Source organism: Lepidochelys kempii, chromosome 5 (genome assembly GCF_965140265.1).
Source record: "Lepidochelys kempii isolate rLepKem1 chromosome 5, rLepKem1.hap2, whole genome shotgun sequence".
NCBI classification, from domain to species: Eukaryota; Metazoa; Chordata; order Testudines; family Cheloniidae; genus Lepidochelys; species Lepidochelys kempii.
This window is the reverse complement of record NC_133260.1, coordinates 76,220,146-76,240,280: the sequence shown is the minus strand read 5'-3', so window position 1 is coordinate 76,240,280 and position 20,135 is coordinate 76,220,146. Positions and strand designations below refer to the sequence as shown.

At 39.8% G+C, this 20,135-nt stretch overlaps 1 protein-coding gene and 1 long non-coding RNA gene across 3 annotated transcripts in view; one reads left to right on the top strand and one right to left on the bottom strand.

The window, feature by feature from the left end:
- LOC140911543 (uncharacterized) overlaps positions 1-8,478 on the top strand; it is a 115,720-nt gene extending 107,242 nt beyond the window's left edge. Inside the window, exon 4 of the long non-coding RNA XR_012159041.1 lies at positions 6,990-8,478. This is a non-coding gene — a long non-coding RNA (uncharacterized lncRNA). The remainder of the gene's footprint in view (positions 1-6,989) is intronic.
- The window catches only part of TNFAIP8 (TNF alpha induced protein 8), a 107,227-nt gene that overhangs the window by 70,611 nt on the left and 16,481 nt on the right, over positions 1-20,135 (bottom strand). The window contains exon 2 of one of the 2 annotated variants that reach the window (XM_073344799.1): positions 10,485-10,608. The exons of the other annotated variant lie outside the window; for it this stretch is intronic. The gene's annotated coding sequence lies outside the window, so the exon portion shown is untranslated. The remainder of the gene's footprint in view (positions 1-10,484; positions 10,609-20,135) is intronic. 2 annotated transcript variants of the gene reach the window in all.

Here is a 20,135-nt window from a genome sequence, read left to right as displayed (position 1 = left end):
TCTCTGGGCTGCAGTGAGGAAGCAGAGCAGCAATGCTGTAAGCAGCTTAAGCCAGGTATGATTATAAATTATCAATGCATACCTCAAACCTACTTATTTGAAGCCTCAGATATATAAGTAAAATTAGGGAATGTTTAAAAAGACGCAATTAGGGTTATTTCTTTTATTTCTTATTGGCTTGTGGACTCCTCTGTGCTAACCCCAGATGCTTTTGTTTGCTTGTAACCTTTAAGCTGAACCAAAAAAGCTATTTTGGTTGCTTGATTTTTGGAATTGCTCTTTTAAAATCTAGCAAACACCTAAGTTCCAGATGTATTTTCTTTTTGTTTTTAAATAAAATTTACTTTTTTTAAGAACAGAATTGGATTTTTGGTGTCCTAAGAGATTTGTGCATATGCTGTTTGACTAGTTGGTAGCAACAGCTAATTTCGTTTGTTTCCTTTCTCAGCTCTTCCCGGGGGGAGGGGAGAGGGTGTGAAAGGGCTTGAGCGTACCCCACGGGGGGAATTCCCAAGTGCTCCTTCGTGGGTCCAAAGGGGTTTTTTGCATTTGGGTGGTGGTAGTGTTTACCAAGCCAAGGTCAGAGAGAAGCTGCAACCTTGGGAGTTTAAGACAAGCCTGGAGTGGCAAGTATTAATTTTTAGAATCCTTGCGGGCCCCCACTTTCTGCACTCGGAGTGACAAAGTGGGGATTCAGCCTTGACAACACACCACAACAAAGAATTGTGCCTGCACTTCTCTTCACCCTCTTTAGCATATATTTATCTTTAAAAAATACTGATAGATCCTTGACAGCCTATTTTGAAAGCACAACATAAGCCTATTTGACCAACGAAGTAAGTATACTGTCATCTGAAAGTAACTATGCATTCCCCATGTAACCTAGATTTTGTTGTAATACTTTTTTCAAGTGAAAAAAAAATCCCATTTTACATTAAAACTATCTTTTTGATAACAAGTACTGTGTGACAGAATTGTATTGCCTATTTATAGTAAAATTCTGATTATTGATATAGATACATATTTAAATCATTTATATAGTGCTGAAAATGCAGTGTTGTGTGGTGCATATTTACTTCACAAAACTTAAATGAGACAACCCTATCCCCAAATTACTTAGAAACTAACTAAGAGAAACCAAACAAAACCATGTCTCCTCTATGTTCTGTATGGAGCGGAGTACACTTTCAGCATTGAATGAATAAATAAAGAATAACCTGCCTGCTCTGAAGTTATCTGTGATCAAAGTAGCCAAGAACCCCTCCTCAAAGCAAGGCTGGCGACTGTACAAAAGGTACAGAGTAATGCCTCTGAAAAATCAAAAACTAGTATTCATGGTGGTCAGACTGGGCCACCAGTGCCGACAAGGCTCATCAGCAAATGTGAGTGTTTTTCAACACCTGGCATGTCCCAACAAAATGGTATATGCATTTCTATTTTTAAAATGCATATATGCATACAGGTAATAAAATTATCCAATGACCTTTAGTTTAGTTGTGGAAGCCAAACAAAATTTTCAGAGCAAAGTTTTGCTTTTGAACCTTGACTTTGGTGGAATTTAAAGGTTGACATTCACTGAATACGTTCAGCATTTTAGCCCAATGACCACTGTTCCAGTCTACCCTTATAACCTGTAGCACAGCTATTCACAAGTCCATGCTAACCAAGTTAGTTCTAAAACCAGGTCACGGAAGATTATATAATTATCTGTCTAACATAGATCTAGTAAGTGCTTCTGTCACAAGTACCCCCCACTCCATAATCAATAATGCTAGTTGTGAAATCACAACAGCTTGATAAAAATCAGATGTTATTTGCCTAAATACATACCTGCTTATAAAAAAACTTAAGTTCTATTTTTGTTTATGTATGAAGTTAGTTACAATTCTTTTTACTCCTTTAAAAATTTGACTACTTACTTTTTAACAGTGATAAATTAACAACATGAACAATTAAATTTTTGGTAGCTAAGATAAAAAAGCCAGGGGTTCTTGGCTACATTGATCGCAGATAACTCCAGAGTGATGTGCGCAAAACATTGTGCAAGTCTAGTCACATGTGAGAGAATGGGAACGTGCTCATAGTTTGAGGGTTATATTCTCCTTTAATTAGGTTTTTCCCCATGTGAGCAGAAAAAGGAGTTTTAACTCTTAAGTTTCTGTGAAATCATACTGTCTGGACAAGTGGTGGGGTTGCCCCATCCCATAGAATGGGTAGTGGGTTCAATCCCCAGATTGGAGGCCTTCTGCAAACCAGGCACTGCCATGCTATTTTCTGGCACCCATGTTAATTGGTGCTTCAAAGGAAGTCTTTTTGACACTGAAGGGAATAGCCTGTACAAGACAGACAACAGGTCCCCAATATCTTAAATAGGTAAACCCCCTGAGTTTCCGGGGGGAAGATTTATGGACAGTGGGCATCTGCTTGGCCCTGACCACACTAATATGAAAAGTTCAAACCCCACAGAGCACCTTCTATGGAATTGGGAAAAGGTTGTTGTTGCCACAGAGCTAACACTTCCTCTGATATCACTTCCCTGAGCACACACTGTCAGCAAGGAGACAACTGGGGCCCTGGTTATTATGTATTTGGGTTAGAATTTCTAGTCTACCTTTCTTCTTAAGCAGCCATCTTAATGTGTAGCAAATCTTTGTTTCTACCCTCTAGTTAGTCTTTTTAACAACATAGGGATACATTCCTTCCCTCCCGTCCCACCACCCCCTTCATCAATTTTTGAGTTTGGGAACAGTCCAAATACAATGTGAACTGGTTTTAGAGAATTAATACAGCTGAACATCTGCTATGCCCTTTAAATTATTCCAATGAGATTAACTTGGGTAAACATAGAAACTGTTCATAAATATCTGATCATCTCCGCAGCAATTTGTTGATAATGAAGTGTGCTTCTCCCATGAAAGTTTTGCTCAAACTAAATGGAATGGTAAATATTTCTTAAATATGAAGTTGTATGGTTCAGTTGTTACTTTGATGTCAGAATAGCCATGGTACTAGGTGGTAATTTGGTCTGAAGTGCATTGCTATTACTTTCCTGGCAGCTGACACAGCACCAGTCCTTAACGCAGCAATTCACTGTCTCACTCTGAATTAAAAAAGAAAAGGAGTACTTGTGGCACCTTAGAGACTAACAAATTTATTTGAGCATAAGCTTTCGTGAGCTACAGCTCACTTCATCGGATGCAAGCACTCTGAAGTGCTACTTGTCACTAGATTCTGCATGTTCCTCCAAAATAAGTTGCAAAAATATATATTTTAGGCCTTACTTAAAGATTCGGAATGGTTGGGACGTGTAACAGTTATATTGTACATGGTCACGATATACACATAGCAGAAGTATGGATCATGCAAGAAGTAACACCCGTAGCTACATACAGAATAAGAAAACACACACATTATGCAGACATATCAACAGATCAGAGGTTCAGAAACTGAGAAAAGCCAGGAAATACTGAGTCAAGGCTGAAACATTCTTACTGACAGGATCAAATCCGCACAGACACACCCCTGGAACCCCGACCTGGGATATTCTATCTACTACCCAAGATCCATAAACCTGGAAATCCTGGGCGCCCCATCATCTCAGGCATTGGCACCCTGACAGCAGGATTGTCTGGCTATGTAGACTCCCTCCTCAGGCCCTACGCTACCAGCACTCCCAGCTACCTTCGAGACACCACTGACTTCCTGAGGAAACTACAATCCATCGGAGATCTTCCTGATAACACCATCCTGGCCATTATGGATGTAGAAGCCCTCTACACCAACATTCCACACAAAGATGGACTACAAGCTGTCAGGAACACTATCCCCGATAATGTCACGACTAACCTGGTGGCTGAACTTTGTGACTTTGTCCTTACCCATAACTATTTTACATTTGGGGACAATGTATACCTTCAAATCAGTGGCACTGCTATGGGTACCCGCATGGCCCCACAGTATGCCAACATTTTTATGGCTGACTTAGAACAACGCTTCCTCAGCTCTCGTCCCCTAATGCCCCTCCTCTACTTGCGCTACATTGATGACATCTTCATCATCTGGACCCATGGAAGAGAAGCCCTTGAGGAATTCCACCATGATTTCAACAATTTCCATCCCACCATCAACCTCAGCCTGAACCAGTCCACACAAGAGATCCACTTCCTGGACACTACAGTGCTAATAAACGATGGTCACATAAACACCACCCTATACCGGAAACCTACTGACCGCTATTCCTACCTGCATGCCTCCAGCTTTCACCCTGACCACACCACACGATCCATCGTCTATAGCCAAGCTCTGCGATACAACCGCATTTGCTCCAACCCCTCAGACAGAGACAAACACCTATAAGATCTCTATCAAGCATTCTTACAACTACAATACCCACCTGTGGAAGTGAAGAAACAGATTGATAGAGCCAGAAGAGTTCCCAGAAGTCACCTATTACAGGACAGACCTAACAAAGAAAATAACAGAACGCCACTAGCCGTCACCTTCAGCCCCCAACTAAAACCCCTCCAATGCATTATTAAGGATCTACAACCTATCCTGAAGGATGACCCAACACTCTCACAAATCTTGGGAGACAGGCCAGTCTTTGCCTACAGACAGCCCCGCAACCTGAAGCAAATACTCACCAGCAACCACATACCACACAACAGAACCACTAACCCAGGAACCTATCCTTGCAACAAAGCCCGTTGCCAACTGTGCCCACCTATTCAGGGGACACCATCACAGGGCCTAATAACATCAGCCACACTATCAGAGGCTTGTTCACCTGCACATCCACCAATGTGATATATGCCATCATGTGCCAGCAATGCCCCCCTGCCATGTACATTGGTCAAACTGGACAGTCTCCACGTAAAAGAATAAATGGACACAAATCAGATGTCAAGAATTATAACATTCAGAAACCAGTCGGAGAACACTTCAATCTCTCTGGTCACGCGATTACAGACATGAAAGTTGCGATATTACAAAAAAACAACTTCAAAACCAGACTCCAGCAAGAGACTGTTGAATTGGAATTCATTTGCAAATTGGATACAATTAACTTAGGCTTGAATAGAGACTGGGAGTGGCTAAGTCATTATGCAAGGTAACCTATTTCCCCTTGTTTTTTCCTACCCCCCCATCCCCAGACGTTCTTGTTAAACCCTGGATTTGTGCTGGAAATGGCCCAACTTGATCATCATACACATTGTAAGGAGAGTGATCGCTTTAGATAAGCTATTACCAGCAGGAGAGTGGGGCGGGGGAAGAGAAAACCTTTTGTAGTGGAAAACACCCACTTTTTCATGCTTTGTGTGTATAAAAAGATCTTCTATACTTTCCACAGTATGCATCCGATGAAGTGAGCTGTAGCTCACAAAAGCTTATGCTCAAATAAATTGGTTAGTCTCTAAGGTTTTCTTTTTAGGATGAACATGGTATTTGAAGGTCACTCACAATTCAGAGAATCCTGTTAAAGACCATATCAGGTGCAATACCTGGGTACAGAATTAGTTAGGATTTAGTTTCATCCACAAAGTGTCAGTTTAAGCCATCCCATAATAGAATTTCATTTGGCTGTGTGAATTTTTTCTATATATTAAAGGGGAAGGTGAAGGTGCCAGGAAAGAGTACAATCCCAAAGGTTAATAGAAGCAAGAAGGATCAAGCATAAATACAAAAAATCATAAATCCAGAATTTTGGAAAAATCTTTTATAAAGATCACAGTCTGTAAAGTAAAGCTGCCTATATCTGACTATAGCTTTCAAAGCCAGTATGTAAATGGCAGATAAATCAAAGTCATGCTGATTTCACTAAAGTTATGACAGCCTTTACATAAAGCATTATGTATTCCTGAACAGTTCTTCCAGTATATTCTGCAGACAGCATTTTCCTGAACACCAGGCATGCATGTTTTCTCATTTCACTCTAAGATATTTATTGTCAACACCACAAAATCTCATTATCTATTGATATTTCAGTAACTTTTTCACTGTGTTATTCCCAGCAAGAGACATACTGCCTAAGCAGACAAGCTTCGTTTCTCTCCTTAGAGAGGGTTAACAGTGTAATTCTATAAGTTATCACACAGCACTTTCTGAGCAATCATATTTTATTCTTAAGGTAAAAGCAATAAAGAGAAAACAATTCCACACAATCCCACGTACATAAACATTTGAATTTACAGTGGGCTCCTAAAATATTAAAAACTTAATCCAATAAGGTTCATTCAGGATACCACAAAAAATTGCCATCAATTTTATGTTCCTTTTAGGAAAGCTGCCACCATGGGGGAAATAAAACAAAACACACACACAAGTCTGTTCACATTTTAAGTACATTTTATAGGACACTGATTTATGCAACACAATCAGTGAAATCTCAGCCTGGCAAACCCCTTGAACACATGTATAATTTTGAGCACACAAGTAGTCCCCTTTAAGTTAGTGGGACAACTCACATATTTAAAATTACACATGCTCTACATGTGCTTAAGTGCTTTGCAAGATCTGGGCCTAACATCTACCTACCCAAACATCCTCAATTCCTAAATATCTTCTTCTCATTAACCATGCCTTAAATTATACAGATGTATGTATTATAATAGAGAGAAACGGTGGGTGAACATATCTTTTGTTGGACAGATTTCTCTTGGTGAAAGTCACAAGCTGAGAAGTTGGCCTAATAAAACATATTACCTCACCCATCTTGTCTCTCTAATATCCTGGGACCAACATGGCTATAACAATACTGCAAAAAACATACGTATTATAACAGCAATTACAAAGTTTCTGTAAGACTTCAGATATTGGTACTGAATGTCTTTTTATTGTTTGTGAAGACCCTAGAATATTTAAAAAAAAAAAAAAAAAAAGACCATGAGTCAACATCTCAGGGAGACCTGGAAGTCTTAGTTAGTGAGACACTGCAAATTTCACAGTTCTGTTAATCATGGTCTCGTTTTTTGTTTGTTTGTTTTTAACAGAAAACTGCTGTGCCAAGCAAATACCCCAAGTTCTATACAAAAAGTCAGCTTCTTCAAGAGTGGGGGAGAATTACTTTGCAACAAAAAAAAATTTCAACTGCTCGTTTCATTCTCTGGATCATCAGAGTTACCACTGGAACTCTCTCCAGAGCCTCACTGCAGTCACCATGCAACTGCTTTTCAAAAGTTCCAGCAAATTCTTTTGCCAAGCAAGGAGACAGATTCTGGACATTCATCTTGGCTTTCATTTTAAGAAAAGGACCCCAAAATGGTACAGGTTCCCAGGGACAGGTGTTTGACATATTCTCCCACAATTCACTCCACTATCAGAAGGCCTTTAAAGACCTCCCATAAGCCACTACTTCAGGTAGTTATGCTGGAACCTCTGGAATAGATACCTAGATGGCAGCACAACTGCCACCAGTGTAGTGAAAGTGTATTGTAGTAAAACTGGTTGATCAACTATGAGAGTTGCTAATTAAGTGCCATGCCATCAGGGTGCTGATCAGCTAATGAGTTTGTTCTGATGAGATAACACTTCAAAATTGGTTGAGAGTCCAGTGTATCCCTGAGGAGGCTTTAAAGGAAGGAATTAAACTGCCTTGAACTAGTTGGTTCCATTTTTAATGACACTACTAAAGCAGTATTTTTCTAATTTACCTCAGCCCTTCAAATATTCGTACTCCAAACAGTAGTCACCTCTGAGCTCTTAAATAACTGTACTCCTAACAACTTGGCAGAAAGGATGAGATGGCAGTATTTTATAACAACCCCTCCCCCGCCCCCCAAGTTACTGAAAGCAGCAAACGAAAATGGCCTGTTTCAGCAGTCAGTTTGATTGTGCTTGGATTATGCTGCAGAGGTTTGGCACATCCGCAGAGTGGCTAAGGACCGACAGAAATAAACAATACAAAGTTTAAGGGTGATATTGCTATCAGCGGTTGTACCAAAAAATACACTGATGAAGAACTTTAGGTACAACAGAAAAAATCTGAAAAAACTGAAATGATCCTGAAATTAAGAGGGTTTTTTTCTCATTAAGAAACAAAATTTAGCTGAAAGGTATGGCTTCTGACAGCACAGACCAAACTTGGATAAAAAACTGATAATTTTTTTTGGCAAGTTTGAAGACTTGCGTATTTGACAACTGGTATATTTAATTAGCATCAGAAAAAAGTCCATCCGTTGAGTTAAATTTATGTCCAAGACAAGAACTCTGGGCATTGTCACTAATTTGTAAAGCACTGCAGCAGACTGAAGTTATTTAACTCATCCTCAGCTTCAACAGATAAACCAGATGGGCCCATCCTATTCCAGTGACAAAGAACAGTCATACAAAACCTTGAAAGAGCCAGTTCCCAGTGCTAGTGAGAAAAAACTTAGTGCTCCTCTGCCAATTCAGCCCACTGGGAAAAAATACTTCCTGATCACAAAACAGGCACTTGGACAGACCTGCAGCATCCTAAAAACTCAGCTCCAATCCTATGACTTACAGAGAGGGGGAGGAGGTGGAAGTTAGCAAAGGAAACAAAAACTTCCCCAGATGACAGGAAGAGGTTTAAATTGGGGGCGGGGGGGGGTGCAGTGGCGGGAGAAGTGCAGGTCCAATTAGCATGCCACTCTCCTCCACCCCCGTTGTCCAATGAAAGGTGGAGAGCACATGGAGGAGGAAGGGCCCAGCCTTGGTACGTGCTCTGCCTTCACACACACACACACACACACCCTCCCTCCCTTCTTTCTGGGTTGTTTATCCCACTGACAGTTCAATCAATACCCACACCCAGAGAAACCGGGCCAGTGGGAAGAAAAACTCTTAAAGCCAGGATTTGTTTTTAAATTAGCCTTGTAAGAAAGAAAGGAAAGGCGGCCTTGTAGATTACTTTGCACATCCTAGAAGGATGTCATGGCTTCCAACTTTGTCTGCATCAGCCTTCACATAGAGCAGGCAACAACACTGGCAGGATACCATGCTCTCTGCAAATGGGTGATCCGAAGGGAGTACTCTACGCTTCAAGGGCAGGAGAATTAATGAATGAATGAAGAAAGCAAGCTTGAGAGCTGATCATAAATACTTAATACAGTCAAGTAAAAAAAGGCCAAAAAAATTTCTTTCAACTGCCACCAATAATATCTTAGTCATTTAAAATTGAAGTCAATTTTCAAATATTTAGTTTTGCAGCTTGTTTCCTTTCTTATGCTGACTTCTATGTCAATGACTACTTATTTACCCTTACTAAGCAATTGCTCATGCACTTAAATGTTCAACAGGAAACACAGGAGGGCTATAGTACTGGGAGGCCTTCCCAGTGGGAAAGCAGGGTTCTCTTCTAGAGTGAAGGTCACCAGAGCAGGGCAGAAATTGGTCCTGGGTTATGGTGTTCCAACTGCTATAGGGCTGTGTGAGTAAAAATTCATGTTAATCAGAGGCTAGGCATTTAACAGACCGAGGAGTCTGTTGAGTGACAATATCCAATTGAAAGTTTCAATCTTTTCCCAAGCTACAAATGAAAATGTGTTATTGGAGGAAAAAACCTACTACTATAGAGGACCCATGGACTACAGATATGAGAGCAAAAGTGTTAACCAGATTTTCGCGCATAAGAAAGTATCATGACAGGCTAAATCTGTGAGGGTTTATTATTGGTTGTTTAATGAAACAGTTTCCGAGAAATGGGGAGGAGCAAGTCCTATGTGACAAACAAAATGAGTCAACCAGCTCTGAGAAGTTGATAATTCCCTCAGGGTCACTGAGATGCCTATTAGAGTTTTCTGAAATAATATGCTTAATCTGTGCGTAACCCCCAAGGAGCTTACTTGGTTCCTGAAGCTCTGTGTGCTTGGATCTCGGAGAGAGGCACACTTTGTCTTGGAGGAAGGGGGGGTCAAGAGCAGAATCAGTCTGCTAGGCAACCAAAAGGGAGACAGGAGAGACATTTTTGAGCAATAGGAGTCTGTCAGTCAGAGGAGGATAGTAGCATGCCTGGCTGGCCCGCAGCACACCTGCTCAAAGGAGGAGCAGTGTCTGAGAGAAAGGAGGAGGGTAGAGGCAAATAATTGACAAGTAAAAGCCTGGGAAGAAAAGGTAGCCTGTCCAGTAGGAAGGTCCTCAATGAGATGCCCATGCCTAGGAGCACTGTGAGAGAGGAGAAGCCATTTTGGAGTAGTCCAGAGCCAGTCACTGTAAAGGGAAGGACTTGCTGGGTGGTAAGCTGATGAGTCCCAGGCCTGCATGCCGGGTTTTCCCTGAGGACTGGAAGCAAGATCCCTCAGGTTGGTCCTTTCCCTGTTAGAAGTAACTCCCAGTGTATAGAAATTTTGGGGGAAAATTCCCTACCCACTCAGGCGGTTAGTGCTCCTGCTCTCTAGATAAACTCTGTACAACGTGGCAAGTACTGCTCTTCCTGATAGTTCTGGGCTGCCTGCCTTCTGAAAATGTATCTGAGCACTAGGGTAGGAGATCAGAATTGAGTTTAGTAGAGTTATTATAATTTGCACCTGCATCCCTTTGTGGAACAGAAGCAGTCTGATTCCTGCATGAAGAGCATCCCTGCCAACTGTGATGGTGAGTCCTCCTGAAGTTGCTGAGGAGTCCAGATTAACCTCTTAACCTGAAGATCATCTGTGGAGTTGAGAGTGCAGCATCCTTTAGTTAGATAGTCAGGGAAATTATTTGGGAGATCCCCTATTCCCTGAACTGTGTCCTCAAGGTAGGAGGTAAGGGTAGGGGATTTTATTACCTCCTGCCTCTCAAATCTATAGTGGGATTTACCATTTTATCCCAAATTAGTGTCTTTTGGGCTGTACTGAACTCAGTCAGCCAAGCTGCTTTTCTGCTACAGAAGATATTGTTGTCACAGGTCATTGAGGGCCCCTACAAAGTCCACATACCAATGTGGCACTAAATTTTACTCTTGCTGCATCAGGTTACACAAGCTAGGGAAATTCATGGGTATTGTCAGTATCGGCACCAGTGAACTTGAGAATAGTGTTTTACCCTGTTCTATTTACTTTCAGTTTATTAAACTCAATATAGTCAACAGAGTATGTTCTTTCTTGGGAGTCTCCAACTATCTGGCAAGGAAGCAGGGATTACCTTGTGGTTAGAACTTTCCTTCCGAGCTGCCCTGGTTATAGTGACAGGATGTGGGATCCAGAAAAACCCAGGCCTGTCCATCAAAACCCTAAGGAGATTGGAGCTAAAGGAGGTAACTGGGTGAACAGGGCCGCTACATGTGTTTCAATAGCTAAGTGTGGTTACTTATTACCCTGCTGAGTAAAGCTTTGGTAAGGAGTATTTGCCAAGCCAGTCGGAACTAGCTGGGTACAATTTACTAAATAGGCCAGCTCTTATCCTTAGGCAGTTGTGTTAAACTTCTTAATTAAGCAGTTATTTTTCTAGGAAACGTATTCAGTGTCACAGCTAAATACAAGGTGGACCCACCTCATCTCTTCCCCTCAAAGAGACATTTGCCCTTATATGGGCAAGCAAAATAGCGTTGTCTAGAAGGAAGGACAGCAGTCCACGATCTTAGCTAGATGGCTACTCTAGAAACAGTTTACGCCATGCAATTAGCAAAAAATTAGCAGAAACTTGAGATGCATCAGTAACTTTTAGAAAAATCTGAACTAGTGAAAGACTTCATTTCTTGGTGGTTTAGAAAATGTTGGCATTGAATTACATTTCTGAAGTCTCTTCTATAATACTGTAGTACAAACTAATGAGCAAAATGATAGAAAAGTCAAATAGCCTAATTGATAGGAAGCCAATTCAAAATCTTCATGCATAGCAGCTTCCATTGTTTTAATCTAATGAGTCCTCAGAAGGAAGAGTTGAGTGCATGGGAATTAAAGAATAATTAAAAATAAAAGCACAGATGGGTCCACTTTTGGCAGAGAAAACTTGCATTCATTTTTTAATAGTTCTTTGCCTGCTCCTAGAATTTGGAGATCCCCCCCCACACACACACACCAGAATTCTATCAACTGAATGATTTCTTAGAGAATGTATTAAGAAATATCATTCTTGTTTTCTCCTGGGAAATAGGGTGGGGTGAAAGGAGGTGCCCTGCATTCCTCCCTATTAAGTATTTATTTTATCACAAATAGCAATGTCTGATTCAGTAGATAAAATCTCAATCTAGAGGTTTCTTATGCCAAACTGGAATGATATGCAGATGATGAGACACCAACTGAATCAAACAGCTGAAATGTTTCTGCAGTTTCTCATTTTTGGAACATTTGTTTTGGCAAAATATTTAGTAAATGAATGGGGAATGAGATTTCATGTAAACAAAGTAGCATAATTTATACATTCAAAGAATATCGATGTCCTGAATTACTAGAACATAAAAAAAATGCAAAGGGTGGAACAAGTTTTAGGAATACAAGAATTGTTCTGCTGTTAGATACCTCTGGCATCTCCCCACATCTATGTCCAAGTAAATCTAACAGCTTCGTAAGACACTGACCCTAGTTGCTCCTTGTCCTGAACTGATGGAGGACTGGGGCTGGACTGCTTGCCACTGGTAATGGCTGCTGCTTGCCCCAGACGGGGAGAGGGATCTCAGTGCTTCTTGTTATCAGCAAGAAGGTATGCTCTGTTTGAGCTGCTGGCCCTAGCTGGTTGCCTTGCTCCCTGGCTGACGAGACCCTGGCTCTGTTCTGATTGCAGGTCACAGGCACCTGTGGTGAGGGGGAAAATGGCTAAAGTGTCACACTATGGTGCTTTAGTCATAGCTCCAAAGGCCATGGAGAAGTTGTTGGACTTTGTTCCAGAATACATCTCTCGTGTTAGCCCTTCAGGATAGCTCTTTGATTAGAGGCCTGGAGGACTCTTAACCATTGAGATACTAGCTAGTGTGACACAGGTGACAGCAACGCAGCCTAGAGTATCTCCTCTGCTCTCTCTGGCCCTAATGCAGCAAAGTATTTAATGTGCTTAAATCCCATTGAAAATTGGACACGTGTTTAAGTGTTTTCTTGAACTGAGGTCCAAATCAGGAGGTTCCTAGATAGGAGCAGCTCAGAAAGCAGGTAACAGGATCTTTCTCGCCAAATTAGAAGACTTTACCATACAAATGCAAACTGGTAATCAACCTCCCTCTTGAGCGGCCAATGGACAGGCAGATATTACAGACTGTACAAATATTGAAAAACATGCAGCCAAGATTATTGATTTGCTGTATAAAAGTTTCCTAACCCTTGTGCTCCTTAACAAGCACAGAGTCTCAAGTTTTATGTTCTACAAGGCCTTGGAAAAAATATATTTCAACTCTGTGCTTGTGCACACACCTGCACATGCAAAGAGTCACTAGCATAAAATCTCTGTTTTTCCTTCTGATTTTACTTGCCAAGATCAGGCTGCAATAAGTCATCATACTTTTGCTACCAAGGGACTCTGTTACATTAGTTTCAGAGTAACAGCCGTGTTAGTCTGTATTCGCAAAAAAGAAAAGGAGTACTTGTGGCACCTTAGAGACTAACCAATTTATTTGAGCATGAGCTTTCGTGAGCTACAGCTCACTTCATCGGATGCATGCCGTGGAAACTGCAGCAGACTTTATTTATACACAGAGAATATGAAACAATACCTCCTCCCACCCCACTGTCCTGCTGGTAATAGCTTATCTAAAGTGATCATCAGGTGGGCCATTTCCAGCACAAATCCAGGCCCTCTCACCCTCCACCCCCCCACACAAATTCACTCTCCCGCTGGTGATAGCCCATCCAAAGTGACAACTCTTTACACAATGTGCATGATAATTAAGTTGGGCCATTTCCTGCACAAATCCAGGTTCTCTCACCCCCTCACCCCCCTCCCAAAAACCACACACACAAACTCACTATCCTGCTGGTAATAGCTCATCCAAAGTGACCATTCTCCCTACAATGTGCATAATTAAGGTGGGCCATCTCCAGCATTGTTACATTAGTATTCACTAAACAAAGAAATGATAAATAATTTTGCATTTAAACAGTGTTTGTATACTCATTACTGTAAAATAGGTCAGCATTAGTTCAAAGTGGTGAATATATAATTTAGTAACTTTTAAAAAAGGAAGTTAACTGTATCTGGTCTCTATATAACTGCTAGAGCAGACGCACGATGACTGAAGTAAATGGAAAGTGGATTAATTAGGAAAAATATCCTATTACACAATGTACCTTTAAGAATTTTGTATTAAAAAGGAGGATGAAGGGAGGAAAAACAACAAGTCCAGAGGAAACCAAAATCTTGGATTAGCAAATTAATTCTGCAACAGTGAGAAATGGAGAACAAGGACTTTGCTTTTACATACATGCATGTTTGCTTATAGAAAAAGTCCTTCTGTTGGTAATCTAACAGATATACTTCAATATTTGCAAATGGATGTCTACCATTTTTACTATAAAATCTGTGCATTTCTATTGAGATAGAACAAAATCAGTTCTATATGTGCATACAGTACCCAATTCATAGCGTCTGAAGTTACAGATCACAGCTTTTCATATCTGAAGTCAGGTCTACACTAAAAAGTTTGGTCAACCAAGCTACTTTGCTCAGCAGTGTGAAAAATCTACACACCTGAGCAATGCAGTTAAGCTGAGCCAACCCCCAGTGTAGACAGTGCTAGACTGACAGAGAAATTCTTCTGTTGACCACCTACCACCTCTTGGCAATGCAGATTAACTACAGGGATGGGAGAACCCCTCCCATCACTGTTGTGACGGTCTATGCTGAAGCATTACAGCAGTGCAGTTGCAGCGTTTCTAGTGAAGACAGACTGAGTTTCTAACCCTTTTTTGGAGGTTAGGACCTTTAACCCTGGAGGTTATTTACCCCACTGCCACACCCACATGTACTATAACTCCCAGTTTCTTTTGCTCTGTAGCAGTTTCTGCTGTGCCCATCCCAGCATGTACTGGAGCCAGTAAGACTGTTCTCTCTCCTCCACCCTCTCACTCACCCAGTTCCTTGGAAAACCAATTATTGTGTATTACCCCTGTTATATGCCTGGAATCCAGGAGCACAAGGAGCTGAAATACAAGTCACTCCCAAATTTAAATTTCCTCCATGATGAGGCAACATTGCACTGATCTACCTACAGGAAAAACAAAACATTGGCCCCCCTCTGACAAGACAGCCTATAAACATCAGCATGACAGTTTTTAGGAATGCAGGTAAGGTAACAGATCATACAGACAAAATCTGCCTTAGGTTTTTATACAGCATGTCACAATTCAGGGAAACTACATTGTATTTCCCCTCAGTGGTTCAGTAAAGGCACAACTCTCAGGCTTCTGACTCTCTAGCTGTTGCCTTTCTGGGTGGAGACCTGTGTGCCTCTCCCTCCTGATCCGAGTATTTCTAGGCTGAACAGTTGCCTGCCTTGTGTTATGTGCAGCAAGACAGCTTGCTTTCTCTTCAAAGACTAGTAACAGTCTAATCACCCATTATAAATTACCACACAGTGCTTTATAGTTTATTTTTAAAGGTAAAAGCACTACAGAGAAAATATATTAAAAACCACCACCCAGCACTGCCTCTCCTTCCCCTCAGTCTCCACAAGAGCTGTGGTTGGTGTCAGTCCCTCCAACCCTTCCCTAAGTATTGGGGTCCTCCCTGGACTGGAAGTCTTGTCCCTTTGCTGAATCAGAACAAAAGCCAGGAGTCAATGTAACCTGGTGTTATTTATTCCCAATGTCCTTGCTTTGTCTGCTGGTCTCTAGGGTCTCCATATTGAACCTTTCAGGACGGTGAATATGTAATTGGCTAGAAAATGGGTCCCTCCCCAGGACAGAGCTTCAAAGGGCTGATAACAGGAAGAATTAGATTAGCACATCCCCTCCTCAGAGAAACTACATGCAATCTCACAATAGCACATAGACAATTATATTTTTATGACAATGAATTCCAAAGATGTTAAACTTAAAAAGTTTTGTCCAAAATATTTTGTTATATCAGTTTCACCACCACGCATCATCATCATCGTATCAGAGTGCTAGACTATTAATAGCAAGTGGACTTCATGGAGTCTCTGGCTTTTCTCCCTTTTCAAGGTTTCTGAAAGAGGTGGAGTTAATTTTTTGTTTGTTTGGCTCCAGTCTGTTGTTGTTGTTTTAAAGTTTGCCTGTTTTTTGGGTGGATGTTTTTGTGTTTTATTTATTTGCCGGTGGCGGCAGGGAGGCTGTCAGTGTTGTGACAGCTTCCTCTTTTTCGAAGAGCTCATAGTTATTATGAGGAAAAAGAATGAGAGAGGAATCAGATGTTAATGCCTAGATGGTTGCCAATACTAGATTAAAACAAATTAGGCATTTAATTAAATTTTAGAAGCAAATTTTCATACACCTTCTCCTACCCTCGAACATAAATAAAACCCACATTTGGTCAGATAAAACAGGCTCATCTTTTCACTTTTCCATACCAACACTGCAACACTATTTTTTATTGCTCAAGAAACAAACAATTAGGAAGAATGCAAGATAAATAAAAACAATTATAATTCAGAGTTTAAGAAATAAACAGATTTTAACCAATTTGTTTTTAAGATAGCATCTTTCATTAAAAGTATCACAAAAGGCTTTCCAGGGAGAAGTAGAATAGTACTAGAAGTAAATAGAAGTAAATTCTGGTCTGGTTTTCTCACTTTTAACATGCATCCTAATGTTCTTTTTAGATACCTCTAGCCTTGGAGCAACTAAAATAATCCCAACAATGTTAATATTTCTTCCAGAAATGCAATTACAGACAACCCTTATTTTTTTATATTCTATACATGCTTTTTTGCAAGGAAACCAAGTTCCACCAATTACATAAATTAACATTTGATGCAGCCCTGCCAAAACTGCACAAAACTGTAATTAAGCAATAAACCTTGGAAACTTAACTGAAAGGTTAAGTATTTCCATGCATTCAATTAAATAGCACTCTTCATCTTCTATGCAGGGAGAAACAGAGTTTGCATAGGTGCTCAGACAAAAGAGTGGACACAATCTACATATACTAACTTGCTGCAGATGAAGTAGTCACTTGAAAAAAGTAAAATATCCTCTTAGCTGTACAGATGCCAGTTTAAACTGGTTTGATCCCATCAGAACCCAGAGACCAAGAAAGCTTATATCATTTACAAACTTTGAAAAAATGTTTTATGACCCTTTTACTCCTACTTTTTCCTTAGGTTTTGAAATTGAGCTTGTAGACTAGGTGCATCTTCTCTGAATTGAGTTTGTATCCATTCTTACTTTAAAAAATATTTATTAGAAAACATTTTCTCATTCATCTATTTTTGAAAAAAAAAAATGGAGATATCTACCGTTTTCTCTTGCTACCATTTGCTTTTTATCCTGAGATGTTTCAAGTATCTGTCTACTAGATTCATCTATTAGGTAATTGTTAAAAAAAGCACATATTTTTTGTACACCTCTGCGTAGTCACAAGTTTAAATTAAAAAAGGATTTTTATTTTTTAAAACCACACACAAATGCCAGTGACAGATTTATCTTTTTCAGTAGAAACAGTACATCCACCAGACTCTGCTGTACAGAATATTTTTTTGGGGGGAAGAACCTAGTTCATATGTGAACTGAAGGTGGTACTCTGGCCTCTCACATACACTTAATTACTCTGGTGAGGATGCTGGCCATCCTAGAGACACTCAATGAACGGATTCCTAGTCAGACTACTAAGTGTTACATTTATTTGAGTTGCAGTTTAGAGATATCCTTTTCCTCTACCATACATATCAAATACCATTCACTCCACAGTAGATCTGAAAATTTCACTTTCAAAGGCAAGGGGGCAAATAGTTATTTTGTCAAATTGTATATTGTGCTACCTTAGCGTCCCTGGATTATGAACGTTACCAAGTAGCTTTTTCATATGTGCAAGTTCAGACTTTGAGAAAACAGGTGATAATGGATAAAGAATGGTTTTGCTTTTGTTAATGTTTTTTAGTTCATTTGCTCAGTTTCCCTTAAAGTAACTGTGCACAATCTACAGAAACAAAGTCAAGCTATTTCCAGATACACATGTCCTCACTCAGAGGTTCCATTTGGAAATAAGTGCCAGTTTTTAAATAAACTAATGATCTAAAAAGATTTTAGGAAGCTCATTGCTCCAGAAATTTTCTGGAGCAGACTTTCTTATATTCAGATGTTAACAACGAATAACAGCCTACAATTCACAAAAATGAAGCCATTACCTAGGGAAGCTACAGTCACAAAATTGTGAATTTAAACATGTGCAGGATTGGGATCAACATAAAAGAGCACACTGAAAAAAAGTGACTACTGATTTAAAATAATTACATGTGCCTAAGTGTTTTCAAAATCAGGAATTAAATATGTAATGTATAGCTTGGTTAATTGGTACATTTAGGCTAATTATTAGGAATGGCTTCCCTTCAGTGAGAGCTATACAATTACTCAACATTAATCCAAGCAAATCGGTGACGATGCATCTCTGGACACACAAAAGACTACAAGAACAATCCTGCATTGTCAGAGAATCTGACTGGATGACCTAGCAGGACTTTTCCATCTTTAACTTCTGATTCTGCGATTTATGTTAATCTGATACTTTGATATATGACTTTTCAGTGCAATTCTTTAATCTTATTTTCATGTGAAAAGTATTATGAAGTTTGGGGTAAAAAGGTGAAATGTTTGCTTGAATGTCCTACAGAAAAGAGAAGAGGAACTCCTATAGCCTATTTTGGGATAGTATGATAATATGTTTCCCCAGAGCGTCCAAAATGATTTTTTGAACAAGGAGTTGGTGTGATGTGCGTCTAGCAGCTTCTACTGAAACATTACTATGAAAGCAAGCAAAAGAAAAGCCCTCAACTACCTGAAATCTTACGAGAAACAAATTGATGGTGGGAGGTACAGAAAGGAAAGAAAGTCAGACTGCATGTGACTCAGCTGCATGGCATAGCAGTTAAGTTGGTTTCAGAGTCTATGAATGAAAAAAAGATTGAACTGGTATAGAAATGTGACTTTGTAGCAATTTCTTAACATTTCAAAATACTGGCTTCAAGCTTTCTAAGGCTTGTCTACACAAACAGCCCTGCCGTAGTGCTTACTGAAGATGCTACCTATGCTGACAGAAGAGCTTCTCCTGTCGATATAGCGTTACCTACTCTATACCATAAGCTAGGCTGGTATAATTACTCAGAGGTGTGACTTTTCTGTACTCCAAGTGACACAGTTATACCAACATAAGTCTGTAGTATAGACCAGGACTAATGCAGTTAACAACACAACTCACCAGAAATACCTACTGTATACTTGGTATGTACTTCAGATACACTAATATTTTTGTGAAGCAGAACAAGATATGGGTTATATTTCCGGAGATGTATAATTAATATATACTTGCAATTACTCTAACCTGAACCACCAGATGGTGTCACTCAAGCTTCAGATATATGTAACTAAAACAACATGTATTTGGAAATAGAGTTACCATTAAAGAGATGGTTGAAATACAATGCCTTCAGTTTATGGCTGTTCATAAAGTTTGAACACATACTAATTGTGTAATATATATGTTCAAAAATTCCCACACATCTCCTGTTTTATTATGTAATCAAGAGACAAACTGTTCCCTTTAAATAAAACAAAAAATAGTAATTACTGTGATATGTTCTCAATAAGTTTACAAAGGACATAGAGCAAAGGTGAATGATGCAGGTGGTCCTTTCAACAGGCCACCATTGTATTTTTAAAATGTATTTAGACCCATTGTGAAAGCAAGATAACTTCATTTTACAGTCATTTTAGGGGATTAATTAGTAACTGTAGCAGACACTTCAGCTATTGAAATACCATGTATTAACTCTACTATGGCTGACCAAAATAATTTGATAAGAGGACAGTACTAATCAAAAAATTAATATGGGTCAAATTGACTTGAGAAGTTCTTGTCTCTCTATATATGATGTTTGCCTGCTCACAAGGAAAGTGGATATTTTGCTATACTCCACCACCAAATTTATTTCCTCTTACGGGCAAGGCCCTACCAAATTCACAGTCCATTTTGGTCAATTTCACGGTCCCAGGATTTTAAAAATCATAAATTTAATTATTTCAGCTATTTAAATCTGAAATTTCACGATGTTGTAAGTGCAGAGAGCCTGACCCAAAAAGGAGTTGTGGGGTAGTCAC